The sequence below is a fragment of the Bactrocera oleae genome, chromosome 3, assembly GCF_042242935.1.
Source record: "Bactrocera oleae isolate idBacOlea1 chromosome 3, idBacOlea1, whole genome shotgun sequence".
Taxonomy (NCBI): domain Eukaryota; kingdom Metazoa; phylum Arthropoda; class Insecta; order Diptera; family Tephritidae; genus Bactrocera; species Bactrocera oleae.
This window is the reverse complement of record NC_091537.1, coordinates 25756542-25779053: the sequence shown is the minus strand read 5'-3', so window position 1 is coordinate 25779053 and position 22512 is coordinate 25756542. Positions and strand designations below refer to the sequence as shown.

General features: G+C 34.7%; 1 long non-coding RNA gene across 1 annotated transcript in view; it reads left to right on the top strand.

The window, feature by feature from the left end:
* LOC138856363 (uncharacterized) overlaps nt 1-22512 on the top strand; it is an 88436-nt gene that overhangs the window by 46303 nt on the left and 19621 nt on the right. The gene's annotated exons all lie outside the window — the stretch shown is intronic.

Below are 22512 nucleotides of genomic sequence, written 5' to 3'. Positions count from 1 at the left end.
AATACTAGCTTTGATGAATTGTTATTTATTTATTTTTGTTACAATTAATTTGCTTTAATTGCTGCTTGCCTTACGTAAAATATTTTGCGTGCTTCAAAGTTGCTTAGTTTATTGGTCATGCAACTTCGGTTAGTTGGTTTCATGTTGCAGAAAAAATCATTCGTAATGAAAGTTAGGAAACTGTAAATAATAACAGTTTGTTGCATTGTGTCGAGCCCAAATATTCCGGTATTCCGGACAAGCAACTAAACAACTTCAACAATAATGATTCGTGGAATACATCAAATAGCGAAAAATAATTGTCTTATTCGATAATTCAGGTCATGTCAGATTCACAAATTGGTAATATTCAACAAAACGGGTCACAGTAGGGAAATTTAGTGTCCATAGTTTTAAAATTGCCACCTAGTGCTGTAGGTGTTAGTATGGATTTGTAAAAAAATTTACATTTATTTGGCCGATTTCAACCAAATTCAATTCATTTCAAACTGGTCAAAAACGGCTACAACTCAAACTCACATTAAGATAAAAATCAAAGTTAGACGATTATGCCTAAGCCCAAGGCCACACATTCCTTAGAAATTATAATAACAGTATCAGTCTTTCCGGTGATCTTTGTGCTATATATGACAGATATATGTATATCAATATTATTATACTACAATGGTAATATACTCGTAATGAGCTCTTGTGCCATAGATCCTACTTTTTTCCTTCACATGCTGAGTACAATAGTACCCACCGCTACCATCGATTTTTACGGTAAATAAATTGGTATGAAATGATTCAGTTTAACAAGTGTGTAATATCAATACATATTTTCAACAATAAAAGTCAGTTGAAAATTTCATTCAAAACGAATTTTACTGTATCTGTATTTAGCTCTCTCATGCTTAGTTAAATATGCTTGTATGAATATATATGTATGAATATATATGCAGATTACTTACAAAATGTGGAGAATAAAATTTAAATTTCCGAATATATGTATTGTAGGTATGGACTTGAAAATCAACCACTGTATGAATTTCAAAACAAGAAAAAACGTTCACTTCGGCTCCACCGAAGCTATAATACGTAGGTTGCTTTTTAAATTTTGGGGATCTGGCAACCCCAGTATTGCAATCTAGCAACTCAAAATTTTATTAAGCCTGATGCTTTTGATGTTTTGTGTTGTTTACAGTAACTTAAAATATTCACCCAAAAATGAAATTAAATCGGGAATATTTTAGCGAGATTATTTTTTACAGATTTCATGAAGATTAACTCAGAAACAGTGCATCGATGAACTTTTGAAAAATTTTTGGCGAAGAAGCTCCATCCAGAATTACTGTTTATCGATGGCATGGTGAATTCAATCGGAGTCGTAGATCACTCCAAAACGAATTTCGTGAAATTCGCACAAAAATCAGTTTTTGTTTCGTAAACTATTGATGCTGTGATATTGCAAGATCGTCATGAGACCTATCGTGAGATAGAGAGTTGTATGAACATTTTAATATAAAAAAAATTTGTTCACGTTGGATCCTACCCAATTTGTCAATCGGTCCAAAAAAGACTTGTCTTCAAAAAGTACGAGAGCGGTGCTTCGAAACACGGCTATGACATCATGATAGGGGATTAATCGTGAATTTACGCGTATGAGCCCGAAAATAAACAGCAGTCGACTGTATGGGTGTTTCAAGGTGAGCCGAATCCAACAAAAGTTGTTTGCGCACAAAGCATTTCCAAGCAAATGGTTGCCTGTTTTTTTGGAAAACCTGACAGCAGAACAGTAAATTCTAAGTGGTACATAACCATTTGTTTGACTGTTATCTTGCAAGAAACCGCAGAAGACGGATCACTCTTCACCACGACAGCGCGAGCTGCCACACATCGACTGAAACAACTACATTTTTGAGCACTCAAAACATCGTTTTGATTAGTCATCCACAGTATAATCTTGACTTGGCACCGAATAACTTCTTTTTATTCCCGTACTATAAAAATAGACTAAGAGGTCAACGTTTATCGACACTTGAAGAGGTGGTTGATGCGTTCAGAACGCATGAAGATACCTCAATCAGAGTGGCAAAAGAGCTTTGAAAATTGGTTTAAACGTATATGTTGTATATAATATCTTAATGCAGAATATTTTGAAAATCAACCAAGCGTTTTTCGATGATTAAAAATTGTTTTTGTTCTCTAATTCCGAAACATAAAAGGCAATCCTCCTACACTCCTTAGGTTGACTTCTTGTAGCCGGTTTGCTAGTCGCTTTAACCACGTTGTTTGATATAAACAACCTTTAGTCGGTCTGATCGGTCAGTATCATTGATTGTCAGATAGTCTGAATAAATTATTCGGAGATTATAGCGTAAAATATCTTTCCAAATAAAAAACTGTTGCATACTAGAACTTGAACTTGATCGGTCAGTTTATATAGTATACAGTTGTCGACGGTTTCGACAAATGAGCAGCTCCTTAGCAACATTCTAGATCGATATCTTAAAAACTGAGGGAATAGTTCGCATATATATGTATACAAACAAGCAGGCGGACATGGCTAAATCGGCTCAGCTTGACAAGCTGATCATTTATATATGTACATTATGGTGAGCCCTGACGTTTTTCTCTGGGTGTTGCAAACTTTGTGACAAACTTTATATACCCTACTCTGGTTGAAATAAACCGCAGCGAAAGGAGAATAAAGGCAAAAAGTGTGTTGCCAGAACACGAGCAAATGTTACCCCTTCATTACTTAGTCATTCCTTTTCAACAACCTTAACAAGACTTTAGTAAAAGGTGCCGCATCTGAACAAAGATATATGGCTTCTGTAATATGTTGCCAATTTTCTTGGAGTGTCAAGAAATATATGTTCAAAGTGTCATTAAAATATTTCAATCAGTTTGCAAGAAACTGATCTGGACAAACAATGCGAAAAAAAACTCGTGTCTCTATTTGGATATTGCTCTTATTAATGTAAGCAAATAATATTGTCCACTCTTAGAAAATAAATGAAAATGCAATTACGTCCAGCTAGGATTCACTTGGTAGTCGTCTAATTTATAATTACATATACTTACAATTTAACTATCAAATGCAATTAGTTATCATTCAATTAAGAGAAGCCAACTTCTACCGATAAAGCAGGGTGTAGCAGCGCCAGCATATTGCTGCAAACTATAGTAGCACTCTTCAATTAGTAAATGCACAATTCATTTAAATAGTCATTCAATCAATGCAACATAATACAATTCATTCTACCAAACCGAAGTGTTGTTCTTATGCAACGTCTTTTCGCTGCTTCCGTTGAAGATAATCAGCCAGCATCCGCTTCCTAACTTCGTTTCCAACAATAAACATACAAACCAACACAGTACTTATTAGACGATGTGAACTTCAGAAATGCGCACCAAATAAAGGGTTCTCCGATAGGTTGTTTCGGCTAAATGTAAAATTCGCCTCAACTTTCAATCTATCAAATGGCAGACTGTTTTCGGAAAGAAATGGTTGTAGTAATATCATGCTTAAAGGTTAGGTCTAGTCTTAGTACCTTATAAATACTGGTATAGCGGAGAACCATGCTTTCTCAAATAATATAAATTTCAATGGCTTTTTACAATCATTTTCTTAGTAGATACTCTTTAAGACAAAAGGTCTTCAATGGTTCAATTGAAAGTCAGCATTAAACAATGTTATTAGTGGAATCTTCTCATCTATTCGCCAGGTTACCGATTAATATGAGCCCCCACCACCTGGCATCAGTTTAATAGAAGGTATCATCCCAAATATATGGTTTACGAAGCATTTCCATTTCGATAAAATTTTGATATGCTCTTTAGAGTCCTAATAGTCTTTCAGTTTCCCAGTATCAACTCATCCCTCTTGAATACCCCCATAGTCATCTTATTCTTTGGCTTCTTCTACATTTCTAAGTACTCTTGCATACTTCCTTGTTTTTACGTTTTAATTTATGTAACTATGTATCTGTCTTTCTACACTTCTCGCACTACTTATGCACACAGCTTTATACTGAACAAGTTTCAGATAATGAAATGATCAATATTGAACAATTCAGTTAGCTCATTCACTTTGCTACGCCATTAATTTGTCAAGTGCTGACTGACGACGAATGTCGACGACTAGCAAACAATCCACATACTTTTCCATTTCTCCACACCATAGATACACGCCATACACATACAATGTGATGTTGTGCCATTAGCAAACGTGTGTACTTGTTGCATTGAAATTGCTAAGGTACTAGGAATTAAGGATGCTTAAAAGCCAGGCAAATGCAAAAGCAAAAGCAACAACTGACTACCATGAATTTCTAAAGGACGACGGCATTTGCTTGCAGGCTATATTCAACTCAATAATTACAAAGACGAGTTGTAAGATTAAATTTAACAGCAAAATACTGGTAAATGCATACTGACTTATTCTATAACATATATACGAGTATGTAGATGAGGCGTTAGCAATGATGTTCAATGGTGGATGAATTTTAATTGGTTTACACAACAAATATTAATTAAGCTAGATTTCAGAATGGAATTGCTTAAAGTGCATAAGTAGCTGAGCTGCAGCTGTATGCCAAATGAGCGGATGTAAGTAAGTATTTTTAGCGTGAAAATCAGCCGTGCGAACTGCAATCGAGTTATTGCACTAGTTATTTCGGGGCACAAAATATTATTATATAATTAAGCGCAAAAGAAGAGGGTGATCCGGCAGGTGCTAAGCTTACACAATACCTCCATGTTGGCCTCCTCATGCGATTATTGCCCGACGAGTGCCCTTTACAAGTTTTGAAACGAAAAGAAAGTGCACAGACCACATTTTGAGAAGTCCACTTTTTTAACTCTTCTCTGGTTTTTGTTATGCACCAGTTTCCGTTTCCAGTTCCTGTTTCTGTGACAGTCACGACACGACGTAGAAAATATTTCGGACTCCGCATAAGTCTCCCGCGCACCTTCAATCAGTGGTCCACTAATACGGAATTGTGAACATTCGATTCCTCCGTAAGAGCCATTTTCCACCTGGTTTTGTCTCATCGAAAGCCACGTTGAAACTTTTTAAACCAATATTTGATGGTTGTCATCGAAGGAAATGTTCAGTATCCAAAGACTCTCACATGTCAGTGGACGATTTCTCTTCCAAAAAGTAGAGCAAGAATCACTCACTGATACTGATTTTCCAGTATTTTAAAATACTCTGCTTATGTACGCCGCTATTACCCAAAGTTCTAACAAAACTGCGAGTCCGCTTCAGCTGAAAACTTGCTATTAGCCGTCTAGAGAATGTATTACAAGAGATTATGTTTCACTTTCGATAGAAGAGTAACTGTGAGTTGAGGTTAAGTACTTATCAGGCTGTTCTGCAACCATTTCAATCATTTTCACCACTTCCATATTCTTTACAGGTTTTGAAAGAGCTCCGACATTTAATCAAACAGTCAGAGATGATAATTGTCAGTGTTGCTACTTCTTTGCATCATATTTCACATACTTACAATATAATTCCTTATATGTAAGTAAATTATTTTCAGGAAGCAAGCACCTGCCCATTGCATTACTATATTGTATTTTTAAGCAGGTGTCTAGTAAACGATAGAAGCTATATAAAAGAAATGAAAGACAAATTATATACTTATGTATATATTATATTGGGTCAGTATAGCATAGTTCTTATCAGTCGTCAGCATAATAAATTTGGTAATAACCAATCCAATATTTATCACATAGCAAAGACATTTCATGTTATCTGGCATTAAAATTCTTAAAGCATTTCCTAAATTATTTGAGGAACGCGTACTTATATATTTTAATGCATCCATTTAAATGCTAAAAGGCAATGACAACACATATGTTTAGTAAGTCAAGGTTTATTCTGGATTAGCACGATTTTAGTCTACTGCAATATCTAGAATGTGGTTGCGTGAGGGTCTCTCTGGTTTCATGAACTTAAGTTCATGGTGAATACCATTCAGTGCTCGCCTGAAGTTTGTCGCGTCTGAAATTACTTCGGTATATTGCTGTAGTTCTTCGAAGTGTTAATGTAGGAACGTTCCTAGGAGACGGTTCCGCGCCAAATAGTGACTGCACAGATGATTTCTGAAGAAACTGCTTAAAGAAGAGTACGTTTTGTTTCTTAACTGCAATCAATAGATATCCGAAACTTCTTCAACTACGTTATGCTATATCCAGGTGGCCAGCGAGGTAGCGTAGTTTATGGACGGTCGTGGCTAGTAACGTTTCTTTGTCCTTTCGCCAGAGTGAAGAAGTACAGACTATCAAGGTCCAGATATTTGACTCTACTAAATAATTTTTTGTAGGATTACGATCTAAGTCGATGTCCATTGTCCCGAAATTTGTGAATCTATCCTGGAAATATAAGTAAAATTGGATCAATGGTATGGCATTATTATGTTAAATTGCGGCGACCTTACGGCCGAAATGCGGTCCGAACACAAAATTTTATAAAATATGGCTATCGAAAAATGAGCACATTTTTTAAGTCAAAGTTCCACGTTACAAAAGAATACCCTTTGTATATATATCTCAAGTAATCCCACGATATTACAAAAAAGTATTTTCCACTTACTATAATTTTTTATACTCTCTTATTTTGTTCTACAGAGTATATTAGTTTGTTCACGATAAAGTTATTTGCGTAATCGAGCGTTTTATACTCTCGCATTTCATGTGGCTTAAATGCGTTGACAAAACTCTGGGAATATGCAAGAATCAAAGCCGGTGAACTGCTTATATAAATGCGAGTACATACCTAAATGCATAACTCTTAATCATGAGTTTTATACATATATTTTAGGTATGCCTTCAACTGATTCAATGTCTATATTCATTAATATTCGCTAGCTACTTAACAAACTTATAATACAATGTGGTATATAAAAGTGGTTAAACAGAATGTAAGTGCTTTATTCTCGGTAAAAGGGTATATACGCAAAAGTATTTCTTTAAATCATTAGCATTTTAGGTTGAGAAAAGAAAAGGTTAAATAACCGTGAGAAAAACACAAGTCAAAAGAGCATAAGAAATGGAAAGTCCCTAGAAGTATGTATATAAAAGTGCATAATCTTTCAAGATGATAGTATCACAAAAGTTTTGCGAACACATGCGAACAAAAATTGTAAGTTTATATACACTTATTGTATATACCATATACTTGTATATACGTTTGTGGTCACAAATTCATTGCATGTACCATACTCCATGCGTACATAAGCATGTCTACGAGTGATCCAGCTGTACGTACTTCTACGCGAATTGAATAAACCACTTATGCAAGTTTTAAGACGTTGAAATACCACGTGATTGAAAATCCGAACGAGCAGAAAAAAATTGAAGAGCCAAAAATGGACACAACACCCGTTCATAAACTACTTTGTGAGCCAAGCAGAAAAAAACTTAACAACGAAGAAAAGTGTTGAAGTATCAAAGTGTTACAGGAGGATTTTAACTTTTTACCCTGCTTACTTACACACGCACAATACACTTGGTTACAAAGAATATGTCAAGTTGCATAAAGATAAAGTAATAGAATTTGTTGAGTAGATAACTCATACGTCCCGTGGTGCATTCACGCTGGCTATTTGTAACTTTGAAATTAATCAGCTGCTTGTGAAATATTATGTGGCTGTTCGAAATTTGTTACAAAGAGAGTTACTTTTGCTGAGTTATTAAATCAACAGTACGAAATTTCTTGTGTGTTTGTAAGCCGGCAGTACATATAGGTATTCTGCAATTATAACTATGTACATACATATATAACCTTTTCTTTGTGCATAATGCTTCCAGACGAACTACTTTTGTATGCTGAGTCTATCTTGATATTAGATCCGTATATCCTCTCTATATATTCTGATAAATAAATGTTGTTTTGTAGTTGCACTCCAGACTAACATACTGAAAGTGTGATTCGTGTCAGGTTTATTTATATGCGGACGCGTATTAATTAAAATTTGTTTTTAAGAATGTAATACCTCATAGAGCAAAGGTAATAAAGTGTATTATGACAAACATATATTACAATATATACTGCATAGTGATGTTCCTCAGGGCGAATAATAAAAAAAAACATATTACTTAAAGTTAAACTTAAGTTAAAATCAAAAACTTAGAGGATTATATAGACGGTTGGTACACGAGTTGGTTCCCAAATGTGAACCGGATAGAAAAATAAAGGAAACAATTTTATCCCAAGCATATAATTAGGATTAAATTAAAGATATTGTTTTAGAATAAAAATTCTTTCGCGTTTGCATACTTAGTATTGTACCATTTCAAAATAGAGCTCGCAAAGAGCCATTATTTTCGCTACTTAAGGTCAGCAAATATACACATTCAAATTAAAAAAATAAATCTCCTAAAGATCCAAATATCGCAATAAAAAAGTTATACATAATTTAATTTTTAACTTCAACCATGATAAGGAATTACATTTTGAAATTTTTGAATTTAAAAATTCGCAACCCTGATTGAACTAAATTATTTTCATATTTGGTGAGCTGTATTAGATTCATCAAGTCTTCGTATAACTTCATTCTACCAAGTAAACTGATTTGGGAAAAAAATACCAATGTCAAGACCCAGCGCTTAATATGAGTAATACATACAAAATGCTGTACAAAGCAAACAAGTACACTCAGGAAAATGGAAGAGACGGTCTCCGGCTACTTTTAAAAGCGGTCTAGAATTATAAGGAATTTCAAGAGAGCTTCTAGAGGCGACGGTGACTAGCAACTCGTGAAATAGCAAACGACATTTTAATCAGCATAAGACTTGCTGGTAGTTAGAGAGATATCAATTTTTCACAAAATAGCGGACTTGTAAAAAAAGCAAGAAATAATTGAAGTAGGTAATTTTAATGCGAAGCTGCTGTACATTTTTTTTATTATTATGCAGATATTTACGATACTCACAGTGCTTTGACACCACGGTGGATTGGGCATTTATTATTTTAGTATTCTATCAAGTTTTAGGACTTTTAACTGTACATTCAGCGAATACAAATTTTCAATTTTTTAAAATCCCTTCATTTAGAGTAACATATAATAAGACCTATACCTCATTGATAGCATTTAGTGCTTAAATATATTCTTTTAAAAATTATTTAGAAATAGGCAATTTCAAAACACCGCCAGCCTAGCTTGTGTCCGACGAAAGAACAATAAACTATTATATAATGAATAAGAATACAGGAACAAAAGTTACCACAAATACATGAAACCGTCAACTTCACGGATTTGGCCTAAAATACCATTTTATGTTAGAACCTTTTACACAAATATAATATATACATGTAGAGCATTGGGGAAAACTTGAACATTCTTAAATTTACGTTCAAAGTCTATTTTCTCGTAACCTGTATACTCATAATAAGCAACAGCTACGTTAATCACAAAAAACACATCAACATCGCAGATTTGGACTAACACGTTAACACTGAAGCTCGAATACCCTTCGCAAATATTATATAAGAACTTGAATTTCAAAGATCAGTTTGTATGGCAGTTATATACTATAGGGGTCTGATATCGGTGGTTCCAGAAAATGAGCAGCTTCTTAGAGAGAAAATGATAAATACAAAATTTCAGATCGCTATGTCAAAAACTGAGAGACTAGTTCGCGTATATATGGTACAGACAGACAGACGAATAGGCGGTCAGACGGACAGACTAAATAAACTCAGCTGATCACGCTGATCATTTATATATACATTTTAAAGGGTCTCCAACGTTTCCTTTTGGGTGTTACAAACTTCGAATTTATAAAAATACAGAAGAAATAATTTCAAGAAAGGGGGAAATTAGGTCACACAATAATTTTATTAACTTCAGTCCACCCCTCAATGAAAGATATTGGACCTGCTATACTGCATACGAACTTAGTCTTGCTTAGTTATCCGCTTTGGTTTTGAAGTAGTGATACCACTGACGTTTTCAGCTGGTCACAAGCATGGAATTACAGCAAAGTTAACTACTTTCAAAGCAAAGTTTTGCATTTGTTTCTGTCAGGTTTGTTATAGCCATAACACTGAGGAAAGCGCTGCTCTTGGAATTGCTGCTGAAGCGGCATAAATACTTTGGATGCTGCTTTTATGTACACACACTACCGGCTACTTGCACTGCACTTTTACTTAGGAGTATATAAGCATGAAACGATGCAATCGTGAGCTATGTCTGCAAATAGATTAACAGAAGAATTTCTTTGCAGTGAAATTTGTTAGTAATAAATGATTTTGGAACTAGTACGAACCACAAGCGCAACTAGTCGGATGACTGTTTTTTTCTATAGCAGGAACTGGTATCTTCTGTTTGGTAAGGTTTTTTATGAAGTCATTGCCAAAACTTTGGACATAAACACGGCAGTTTAATAAGAGTTCGATCCAGTTACTTAGCTTAAACTAGTCATCTATGTGATGTTCTTCGAATCAATTATAATTTACTATTTTCAGGTCTTTGGCGCTTTTTAAAAAATATCGAATCCGGCAGATCTATGTTCCCTTTCTGCAACAACTTGTTTAAAGGTTTGTGTAAATAATATGCTAATCTGATCTGATTTGATACCAGTTGAGTACTAGTTTAATACTTAACTAGATTTATTTTAGCTAGTATATTTTGAGACTAAATTCTATAGCCCTTGATAGAGGTTTTGTATATATATCCGTATGTACGTGTCTCTGAATATGTGCAAAAGTGAGTGATTGGTTTATGGAATATGCAACACACTCTCCATTCCTTCTATGCACAGCTTCCCCTGCAGCGATCTTTGTACGAGCGCATTTTAATATTATATTCGCTTGGCAAAAGAAGCAACACTTCATTTGTTGGCTATGAAGTTGCTAGAAGCTGGAGTGCCACTTGCCTGCTTAGCACATCTCTAACTTATGCACTTTTATAGTTTTAAGTGTGTGTGTGCGTATATGTGGTTTTATGCTATAATGCACAACAGAAGAGCGTGAATAATGCATACATTTTTGTGCATACGATCGTTGTTGCTGGCATGTGAAAAATGTGTGTCGATTTTTCAGCTTTCAAATACTTTTTAATGCAATTTCGGGTATCTACCAGAAACTTTTTGAATTTTTGCGAACCAAACATAGCGATACACACACACTTCCTCCCCATTTGCTTGTCGAACTACGTTGTGCATTCAGCAGCTGAGCATTTATGTTGACACCCCAACAAATTCTTGCCGAACCAAGCCACCAGCTTCACTGTCTTCACAAGCCGTGAATTGTCCGGCAACCGGGCAACTAAAAGTTCACATGTAAATTCAAATGGATCTGCAAACTGACCGCCTACTCGCCGAAATGTGTTCATGCTTTGTTCGAAAGCGTTCGAGTGCCGACTTCAGATGTTGTTAGGGAAAAGTTGTATTCGTTTTGTTGAATGAAAAATTACTTTTAAGATACTATGCTCAGCAGACACAGCAATTTGCAGAAGTTTTCTAGATGATATGCAAAAATTTCAATGCAATGTGTGCTTGCCAAACACAATTGCATGTACGTATGTATGTATATATATATGTACAGGCCAGCCCATTCGTCTTCATGCTCGCTGGAATGACGCAGCAAAGTGTCAATGGCTCGCAAAGTTAAAATGAAATCTAGTTATGCATGCTTGCGTACATGTGTATGTAATATCAGAAAGTATAATTCTTGTTTAATACAACAAGTTATGTAAGAAACATAAATGCCTTCAATTACATCTACAAATAGGTTAGCCAAACTGCCCAACTATGTGTATCAGATAGCTTATTATTTAACTTCTTGCTGCCGGATGTAGGATATGTTTGGAAAGGTAATTTGCTTATTTCGAAATGGAAAAATATATATTTTATATTTAAATTTAAGATATTTTTGGACAAGGTGGGACAAGCTTTTGACCATTGAGTGCAGAGGCTGTGTCCTCGCGGAAACCAAAGATTTTATTTCTACATAACGGAAAGTGTTGTCTCAACCGTCTAACTACTCCATTTATTTGTTGCTCATTCAAATTTCTAAATTGTTTATAGATTAAAAGAAAACAATACCCTTTGTAAATTAGGTACGTAATGCCTAATAAAAAAAAAAATAATTTAGAGAAATTTAGGCTCGTAGAGCTTAGGCTCTAGGGCTAAGGAAGGGCTAAGTCTCAAATGTTGCGAAAAAATTTAACATACTATACATTATTCGACGAACCCGTTATAGTTTTTTTAATCAAATTTGGTATTTTATTAAGTTATACTATATTTTATAGGCTCACTTAGTTTTATTACTATATTTTGCGTCCCGTCAACGAAAATTATACATATTAAATGCATATTCAAATGAGATATACCTATGTGCTATAAACTCAACTGAAGAGGCTTAATTTACTATACTCGTATTGAGTTGAGTACTAAGTTGTGGAAAACGTCAACCAGAGGATCGGAATTCTTTATAATAGGAATTTTAGATTTAGACGAGGGTATAGACCAACTTCTTATTAATTCAGCATTAAATAACATAGTTACATATACTTATCCACTTAATTTTATTAAAATATCATACATTTTAACCAAGCTGAACGGTTTAGAGTCAGCTGGAAAGTCGAAAATTACTATACATTAAAATTGCATCAATCTTTAGCATTACTCACATATACTCGAGAACATATTTTCTAGCAACTTATAAATAAATTACTCACATACGGACCAACATATTCGACAAAAATCATTACATGAAATATAATGTAATTTCATATAGATGGCATACCTTAATTTAGTTGGTGTTTCAGTACTGGAAAGTGATAGAATCAGATGGGAATTGAATATGTTTCATATAGGAAATACGCGTGGTTGTAGGTCAATTTCGCCAATTTTTGAACTGTAACTGAGAAATGTCACCTACCGAACTTGGTTGAGGTCAAGTAGGTCCTGGTATATAGGTTTTCATCTAAAGGTGGGCAGTGTCACGCCTCTCATGCAATTTTGACATCAGCTTTTGCCCTCTTGCACCGTCCCGACAGTAAAGTTTACTGTCTCTGACGCAGTTATTTATTGATTTTTTGCATTTTTAGTAGTTCTTAATAAAACCGTTTAATGAGGGGTGAATGGTTATCGTCCGATTTCACCTATTTGCACACTGTTGTTAGAGGTGTCAAAAGTATTCTGCAACCTCTGTTCGAATTTGGATGATATCGTTTGGTGGATATATACATTAAACTTAGTAAAGGGCGTGGCTACTCCTAATTTTCAAAGAATTTTAGCCCACCACCAATGCGATTCGTTGTACAAAATTACAGTTTTATACCTTAACTTGCGGCTGAGTTATGACATCTTTTAAATTTTCGATTTTTAGCGTTTTGCGGGCGTGGCAGTGATTTGATTGCGCCCAGCCAAAATAATATACTTTTTGTGATGCCAAGAATAAAATTGCAGACAAGCACCCGGATTTCAACTGATCCTGATCATTTAAAGCGAACTAAAGTAAATAATTCTTTTGTTGGTGTGGGGCGTTCGGAAAAGCTACACTTGCGAGACAACAGTGTTCATGGAGCATCTGTAGTTTGTCACGGGCAACAGCAACAATGGCTCTCATTGCTGTTCTACAATTTCTTGCAGAATATACCCTATATTCTCTGAAATCCTTAAGCATCCCTCGTAATCAGGACTATTGATCATAATGAGCATGTTCACGTACGAATCCGATCTCAGGGGGAAGGTTGGAGGGATAGTCTTTTGACAAAGTAGCCGTAGATGTACTGATGCCCCCTCCGATGTGCCCCTTCCTTCAGAGAGGTGAGCAATAACTTTGATAGTAGAGAGAAAATACTCCCCTTGATCTCGCTGACTGTGCACTCAGTGTTAGTGAAGGAGCCTCTGAACTATTTAATATGTAATATGGAGCCACTTTGTTTTCAAACTGGGAATACTGTACTTTCTAAATGAACTAAGTTCCATTGAACTACACGCACTTAGCAAGCCTCATCTTGCCGTAATTGTAGGGGTCTTATCTGGGTACTGTGTAGGTATAAATGCAATGAGGCTAAAATTTTGTCGAACGCAAATAGTCAAAGTTGCATGGATAAAGGCCAGATGGAAGCAACCGAGGATTAGATATCTCGGGTGTTATGACTTTAAGGGAACCGGACGAGTTGGATGAAATTGATATTAGCCGCTTAAAAAAAGTACACTATATGATTCACATTTTCTTGGTCTTATCATTTCAATGGTCTTAGCAGTTATTCAAGTAGGATTCTTCGGGACCTTTATCACGAGGTTCTAAGGGGCTGATTGCGGGAATCATATTCTAACTTAACTTATATTCAACAAATTTGGATTTTTATTGTAACAGTACTGCCAGCCTTAATAATGGTGTAAATGATGCCCTGGAGTCATCTCAGTACTGCCAAGGGAAAAGAGTAAGCAATTACTTGAACTTACTGTTTTTATGCCCTGAATTGGGTATATTAAATCTGCGACGAAGTTTGTCATACTCAGAAGGAAACGTCGGAGACTCTTTGAAATAGGGTATATGTATTTACATGACCAGAATGACGAACTGAGTCGATTTTCCCATTTTCGTTTGTATGTGTGTCTATATGCGAACAATGTCCCTCAGTTTTTGAGATATCGATCTGAAATTTTGCACACGTCTTTTTCTCCCCAAAAAGCTGCTCTCTAAGGGTGAGCCGGAATCGGCGGTTATAAAATATAGCTGACATACATACAAACAAATCGATCAAAATCCTTGTATGGCAAATTTTTTTATTTTTTTATTTATAATCCAAGGCAGCGCTACAGGCTCCGAGCAAATTGTTGAGTTCGAACTACTATACCATATAACTCAAGATAAAAATCTTTGTATACCCCTAAATGCTATAAGACAAGCACCTTGAAGGGTGTTGTATTTTTGGTGTAGCCGCAGTGAACGGTTTTTTTTTTGTTTTTGCTAGTTGCTATATTCTCTTTCTTAATATGCGAATAATTATCGATAAAAAGATGGCCTAAACCAATTCTTACTATATTGACTTGACCGATTTATTCTCACTATTTCTCTATATATCCAATGCCTCAATAATTATTATTTGATAATTTTAAAATGTACTATATAATATAGCAAGTTAATAAAAAGTTCTGCTTGGAAATATAAGTCGCAATCGAAGCGCAAGTAAATTTATCAGAAGCTGCATTTTGCCGTAGTTCAGCGAAGTTATTGATTTTATAATAAATCTCTGCTTCAGTAATTAAATACAAGAGGAAATGTTTAAAAATGGTTACCGCTTGCTAGTAGAAAATTTCACCAGGAAACTTCCTCCATTGAATTTTTAGCTTAGCTTTCTGTGGGTTTTTTGAAAAAATTTTACCTTTGAATGCTTTTGTTGTCAGATACCTATGAGCATGTTGGCATCTATAACAAGAGTTTATTCATTTACCCAAACTCGAAAGTCTATTAGCATGAAAGGACATACACACATGCAAAAATATAGCCAACAATTCAATCATCGACACACACACGTACACAAATAGACAGGCGTTGGCAGCCTTCGGCGATAGCTGAGGCATTTTCACTTACACAAGAATAACAACAGGAAAATAAATTCACACAAAACCACTCCGATATGTTTACACGCCATTGTGTGTATATACACCAACACAAATATAGATAATTGTTTACAGACTCCAACTTAAGTTTGTGCTGAAGCGTGTGTGTGTGCTTGCATTTGCATCACTTGTTAGTAATTTTCTTGCACAAAACAAATTTATTGACAATCAAAGGAAAATCTAATTTTCACAAAAATACCTCAACGTGGCATCATAGTTGTAAGTTAATAGAAGTGAGTTAGTTGTGCCTTTCTCCCAAAGTCCTACAAGCACTTGAAAATAAGGTTGAACTAGCAGACATGTGCATGTATATATGGTACAAATAATTGTACATATATCTTGATACACTAGGCTACCAAGCGCTGTCAGCATTTGATGACAATCAGTGAAGTGATAAGTACAAGCAACAGTGAATGCCGGTACATGCGCCTAAAGCGATAAACTTGTAGTGTTTGATTACTCACATGTATTTACTAGTATAAAAGTACTGCTGTATGCAGGTGTTGTAAATATGGCTTTGCCAACTGTTTCTAGTGCAAATAACACTCAAACGAACATACTTTAAACTAAAATTTAAAGTGGATGTTCAAGGAACACCTCAAAAAGATGACGATTAAATGAGACTGTGCGGAAAGGAAGCAATACAATTAAATCATCCAATCGTATCAAGTGAAACGGTTGTTTGTAACACCTAAAGCTAATCGAGATCGACTTTGAAATAAAACAAGTAAAAACGTTAACTTCGGTTGCACCGAAGCTATAATACCCTACCATAAAGGAGTAATAAAAAATCTTTATCCCGAACTTAGCACTTCCTTTCTTTATGTCAATTTTTTTGTTTCACATACTAAAACTAGCATCACTCAAAACGCCTGTCTTAGGAATCAATTTTCTGGCAGCTGTCAAATTTATGTATTCTATATATATCAATTTGCGTCTGTACAGTCATAATTACATTAATATAGGTTAAAGCTTTTGAGGCCGCCAAGCTGTAAAGACGATCACAAGTGATTTTCAAATCAAAGTTTAGGAAGTTAAAAATAAATAAAAAAAGTTTGGTTTTATATTCCACCATTAGTCTTGGGTGTTAGCGACATCTCTTCGCCAACTATGCAATCCTATAAGCAAGACCATAGAACATATTTCACCATTTAGTTGTTTTAATAGGTATGATCAAAATGAAGTTCCAGTAAGAAAACTTGAGCTTTTGAAGGGTATTAGAATGGATTCGGTGTAGCCGAAGTTAACGCTTTTTCTTCATTTTCCTAAGTTTTATGATTTTTCTAAAAAATGATGAAATTTATTGGATATGCGCGATAAAAACAATAGTAATATGGAAATTTTATTGCAGAACATTTTCTTATTAACATAAACGGTAGAAACCGCCCGATCCGACCGTGGTAAACTCATTAGACCGTGTTAACTTCGTTTGTTGCAATCGAGCCACATTTTCAGCAATCTAGAAAGTATACCTCTAGATACAAATATTTCGCAATCTTATCTTTTAATAGGCAACTGTTGCAGCACTTTCAAAAATAACTAAAACTGAACAATAAATAACAATGGTATATATGTATATAAATACCATATTAAATATACATATAGATTTCGGTATATCACTTCTCTCATGTAGCCTTAGGTTGGGTAAACTTTAATATAAATATTTGTGTTAGTTATATTACACATATATCTATGTACAATAAGATCATCTTAGCACACAAGGATTTGTAATGCTCGCACTCGTTGTGCATGTACTCGATAAGCACTTGTGTTTATACGCCTGAAAGCACACTACCACCTGCAGAGTGTACGTGCTAGTGACACTACAAACATATTTGCCTACGAGAGCTGAAATTATAAAGAGCAAAACTAACCAAATAGGATGGAAGTAAAATTATTTTGGCCAGTAGGCATTAAATAAAGGAATTGCTGCAGTGGCAAAAAACCAACGCAAGATAAACGATATGCACATGCACAAATATGCAAATGTATATCTGGTATATACGAGTACATGCACGTGAATTTATGTGGGCAAGTTGATTACATTTGTTTGCAGGTGCACTTAGTGCAGCCTCAACCAAAATACATTTGTCGAATTACATAATACTAGTAACGAAGCTTACGTATGTAAATATGTGCATGAAAGAAATGTTTTCAAATATGACTATATCGAGGATAAAGTCAACTTGAGAGCTTGTAAGTGAAGTAAAATTATCGTGCAGTGAGGGGTTTATAATTCAATGAGAGGGTATATTGTTATTGTTGTTTTGTGTGTTGAATACTTCATTCTAGAGTCGGTATTGCGTACTTATGGTATGAGTGAGATGTGTGAGGGAATATCGGTTATTCAATGAAATCATAAAAGTTTGTTCTATTTAAAATATCCGTAAATGGTTAAAAAGAATAAAACTAATGTAGACTTCATGCAATATTTACATGTGTAGTAGTATTTACTTAGTTCTAAGTTTATGAAAACTTTTAAGTAAAAATAGTAATTGAAAGTATTTGCATAGTTTATTGTAAATTCAAGGAAATAATATTTAACAATCGCATTTCAACACAAATTTATATTAGTGGGCTTAATTTTTCGAATTTCTTTATGCCAAGGTCTACATTTTAAAAAACGATTGATCTCTCCCTCTCTGTCTCACATATTCATTAAAGTCCGACAGCCATCAGCGCCAGAAATCTGTTATGTTCAAAGACGTATAAACATATCTTACTCAGAAACCAACTAAAATTAAGGATCACAGATATTATATAATCTCTAACAAAATGTTAACAAAATGGCAGATAGTAATTTTTAACTTAATAGAAGCTCCACCTGAACTTTAAGATCCAGGAGCTTGTAAACATCGTGTAAAAAAATTATTGAGTTTTAAGTGCCGCGGTTGGGTATTGGATCAAAAAAAGATATGAAAAAAAAATCGGAGATACTTAGAAACTTATTTCAACCAGTTTTGAGAATATTGATCGAAAAAAAACAAATATATGAAATTACGAGTGCTCAAAACTTTTTAGAACAATTTAATCTAATTATTGTGTGTGTTGTTCAGTTGATTTGAATTGATATAAGAATAAAATCTTGACTTATTAGGCCATCATTAGGACCATTGTGCTACCGGGCGGTAACCAAATTAAGCTCCTATATAACTGGGTACCCAGATGCTATTAACCGAGTTACCAGCTGAGAGTCTAGTTATTGCCTGCTAGCGCAGTAATACTTAGTATGGGCGCTACGGATAGCCTTATTACCATTTCTTTTCTTTCGGGTTCGAGCAGAAGCTCACTTGGTACCTTCTGTTATGCCCTCAATTCCGGTCTGAAAGACTGGATTGTAGTCGCTTAGTTTGAAGCTACTTTCTGTTTATGAATTACTACAGAAGAAGCCCTCCAGTTCTTATTTCATCCTTCGATCCGTTGGTGAATAAATATAGTATTGTACACTTGTATGTGTATTGGCCGGATACCGAGTATAATCTTCAGAGTGTTTGTTGACGTAGTTTTCATTGCGCCGGTAATCCCCAGCCCGTTGCACCAGTTTCACCGATTTAATATTTCGATAATGTCATCTACCATACCTCCGGCCCATATGTTAGCATTTGACGGATTACACTTGTGTAAAGCCAATAGACCATATGGGTAAATTGGGAAATGTCAATTAAGCCGTGATCCTCTTACCAGTTGGCGGAGATCTCAAGGGTCCTTTCTGTAAGTCGGGATTGGCGATTAAGATTCATCCGTGAACAAAAGACAGCGAAATAGTCCGCCTTAAAATTCTCCCTGTCGATTAAAAGTGTCTGGTGAGGGAGTTTTATACCTTCCCCATCGTGTATCAATTAAGCGGTTAATTCAACTAATTTCATTAAAGTATCTTTGCGATAATGGTAATACAATATAATCAGAGACAGCCAGTGTAAAATTGCAAGAATTAAATATTGCAAAAACTCGTATATCGTAGATGCATGAATAACGGAAAAATGAGAATGCAGAGTTCCAAATAAAATATTAGTTTTTAATATTGCAGATATGCTAATCCAAGAAAAGTGCACCTAGTTCTACGTAGAAACTTACACATATTAATACTAACGCGTGGGATACGATATCCCAGCAGAAATAAACACTTATATCTGTACATATGAAAATATACTTTTGTGATATGTAGTTTAAGCTAGAAAACTATTCATTTAATATGCTAAAGTTTGCATTATCAACGTAATGTGCGCCCAGTCTTTTATGCAGATCATAACTTACCACATATACGTAATGTTATGTATGTATGTACATACGAATGCATGCCTTTGGGGGTAATACAGAAATATTTGTTTAGCTTTGGAAAATATTTTTATCCCTTTCAAACCGACGACAGCCGCCGGGTGAAAATATGACAACGAAGTTGGTTTGGAGGAATGGCACATCTGATGTAGGGGCTAAGTGAGACATCGATAATACACATGACAAAACGAAAAGTGTGTACATAGATCTTATATACATCTATCTGAAAAAGGATTGAGAAGAAATAACACAACAGATAACAATGAATGTGAATGTAAAAAAAGTGAGTTTGTTGTGCTTAGTTGCCATTTTGTGATATCTTAACGAAAAGCTAGCGATTTGAGTAGAGAGATTTAAATTGAACTCGAATTTTATTGTTCTGTTCAAACAAAACTGGTTTTGCCTTTATTGTTTTTTAAATGCAGCTTTAAGCAATGTTAACTTTGTGATGAACATTATTACTTGGGTTTCTACTCGACTGAAGAAAGCAATGAATGTAACGAATCCTAACATTTTTGAAATTTCACTAACCATACCTATGCTCTTGAAAACGTATATATGGTTAATTTTTCCTCTATAAAAACTCGAAGTATTAGTAAATAAATATTAAGTACTTTTTGCTTTTCCGACAGTTCACAATACCTCAATAACGTCGCATGATCTTGTTTCGTCTCTAATTTTAAAACACTCTCACAAGCTGTTGACACATTTATGCTATAAAAACATATATAATTCTCTCCCTCGCCAGCACTTTGACTACCTTCTCAACTGTGGAGTCTGACTCTGTTAAAAATAAGTTCGTGGACCCTTTTATCTTGTGCGAAAATTACTGCTGCTAATGCATGAATTTAGCAAAATACTTTGCCTTACCATATACCAACACACAGTGCTAACAAATTGTATATAATCTTTCTGCATTTAATCTGATATACATATGTATATGTAGGAACGGGCAAGAGACGTACTAACATGCAACACTGATTAGGAAAAGAAAGACAACGAGTAGCGATAGAGAAAGATGAATAGTAGGGTAAACGAAGGCAGTGGCTTTGATTTCTTGGAATATAGTCGGTGTTATAAGTTATCCAATTTTAATTCATTTGTTTACAATCGTTATCTATATTTAGGATGATGTTACTTACGGAATAGGTTTATATTTACGGAATAAAGGCAACCATTGGAACGGATTTTCATTAAAGAGGCATTGCTAGACTTTTATCTATGGACCGATGGTAGCTATGATAAGCACAAATAACTAACTAACTTTGATTTGATACCCTCATATATTTTAGAGAAAGTAACGAATTCAAAATGTCATTCTATGGGAAAAGATATTGTTTCGAACCGATTGCGCGTGTGTTCAAACTGTAAAAAAAGGATATTATTAAAGTACAGTGAAACAAAATATTAAAAATGAAAATTCTCCCAAACGCAAGTTTAAATAAATAGACCTACTTTTAAACCTATCTTTTAGTAATTTCGAAAATAATTATTTCTGGTATGTGGTTATCACCGAATTTATCCCACTTTTAGACTGTAGACTGCATGAATGGAATAAAGTTTATTCACATAGATTTAGTAATTGATGAAATACCTATGTGTTCTAAACAAGGAAAGGACCTCATCAAAATTTCAGAAAATTTTAAACCACACTTGCCCGCTTCACTATTCCCCCCGGGGCAATTCGGACATTGTCATCACCTCGTCTGGTCTTTTCAATTAGTTTAGTTTAGCTTATCTAGTGTATCTCAAATAGTTATAACACAACACAATTCAAACCTAAAATTTGATGGAGTTACGAGAAAAAGAACATTCTTCCTTCGGTGCGGATGATGTGATTGAACCGAGCTCTTCAAAAGATCTAAATCACCTGGTCGCTTCTCGTAAGGCTTTTTAAAAATTTGTTGGATTATGCTTAATGAATTGCCTCTTTTATTTGGTTAACATTAGCTAAATTGAGCTATCTCCGTCTGTGTGTTAATACTTAAGCAAATTGTTGATCGCACTATAACATAAAATTTAACAACTGCTATTTTTATACTCTTGCAACATGTTGCAAGATAGGCAGTTTCAAGCCCTTCAAATCAGTTAAATGACATTATTTCGTTATGGAGGAAAGTAAAGATGCTATATATAGCGGCATGCCGATTCTATTAAATATAATAGATGTAATATTATTACATAATTTACCTTATCAAGGTAACCCTTTTATCAGGCAATTCATTGAATGAAATTAACTTATTTCATTTAAAATAGGCTAATTTCATCTAATTTTTTTTTTTTTTTTTTTTTTTAATACTTAATTTTTGATATAAGAATTCTAGTATGAGTACGAACAAGTCACTGCCTAATTGGCAGACATGCCAGTAGACTAGGAACGTCATATAACGACTACGGAAGAAGCTGTCAGGAGGTAGAAGAGAAGGAAAATAATCGCAACTATCGGTCGAGGGTTTCTTGACGTCGTCTTATATAAAGTATTTCGTAGTGATGAACTTCATCAGAAGCACGGGGCGGTTCAGAGAGGAAACAACAGGGTGAGGGGATTTAAGTCCCGGTGGTATCACAATGGGCCTACTAAATGCCTAGGTGTGTCGTAAGACAACTATTCTTCCTACCTACCTAAATGGTGCTACAGAGTATAATAGTTTTGTTCACCTA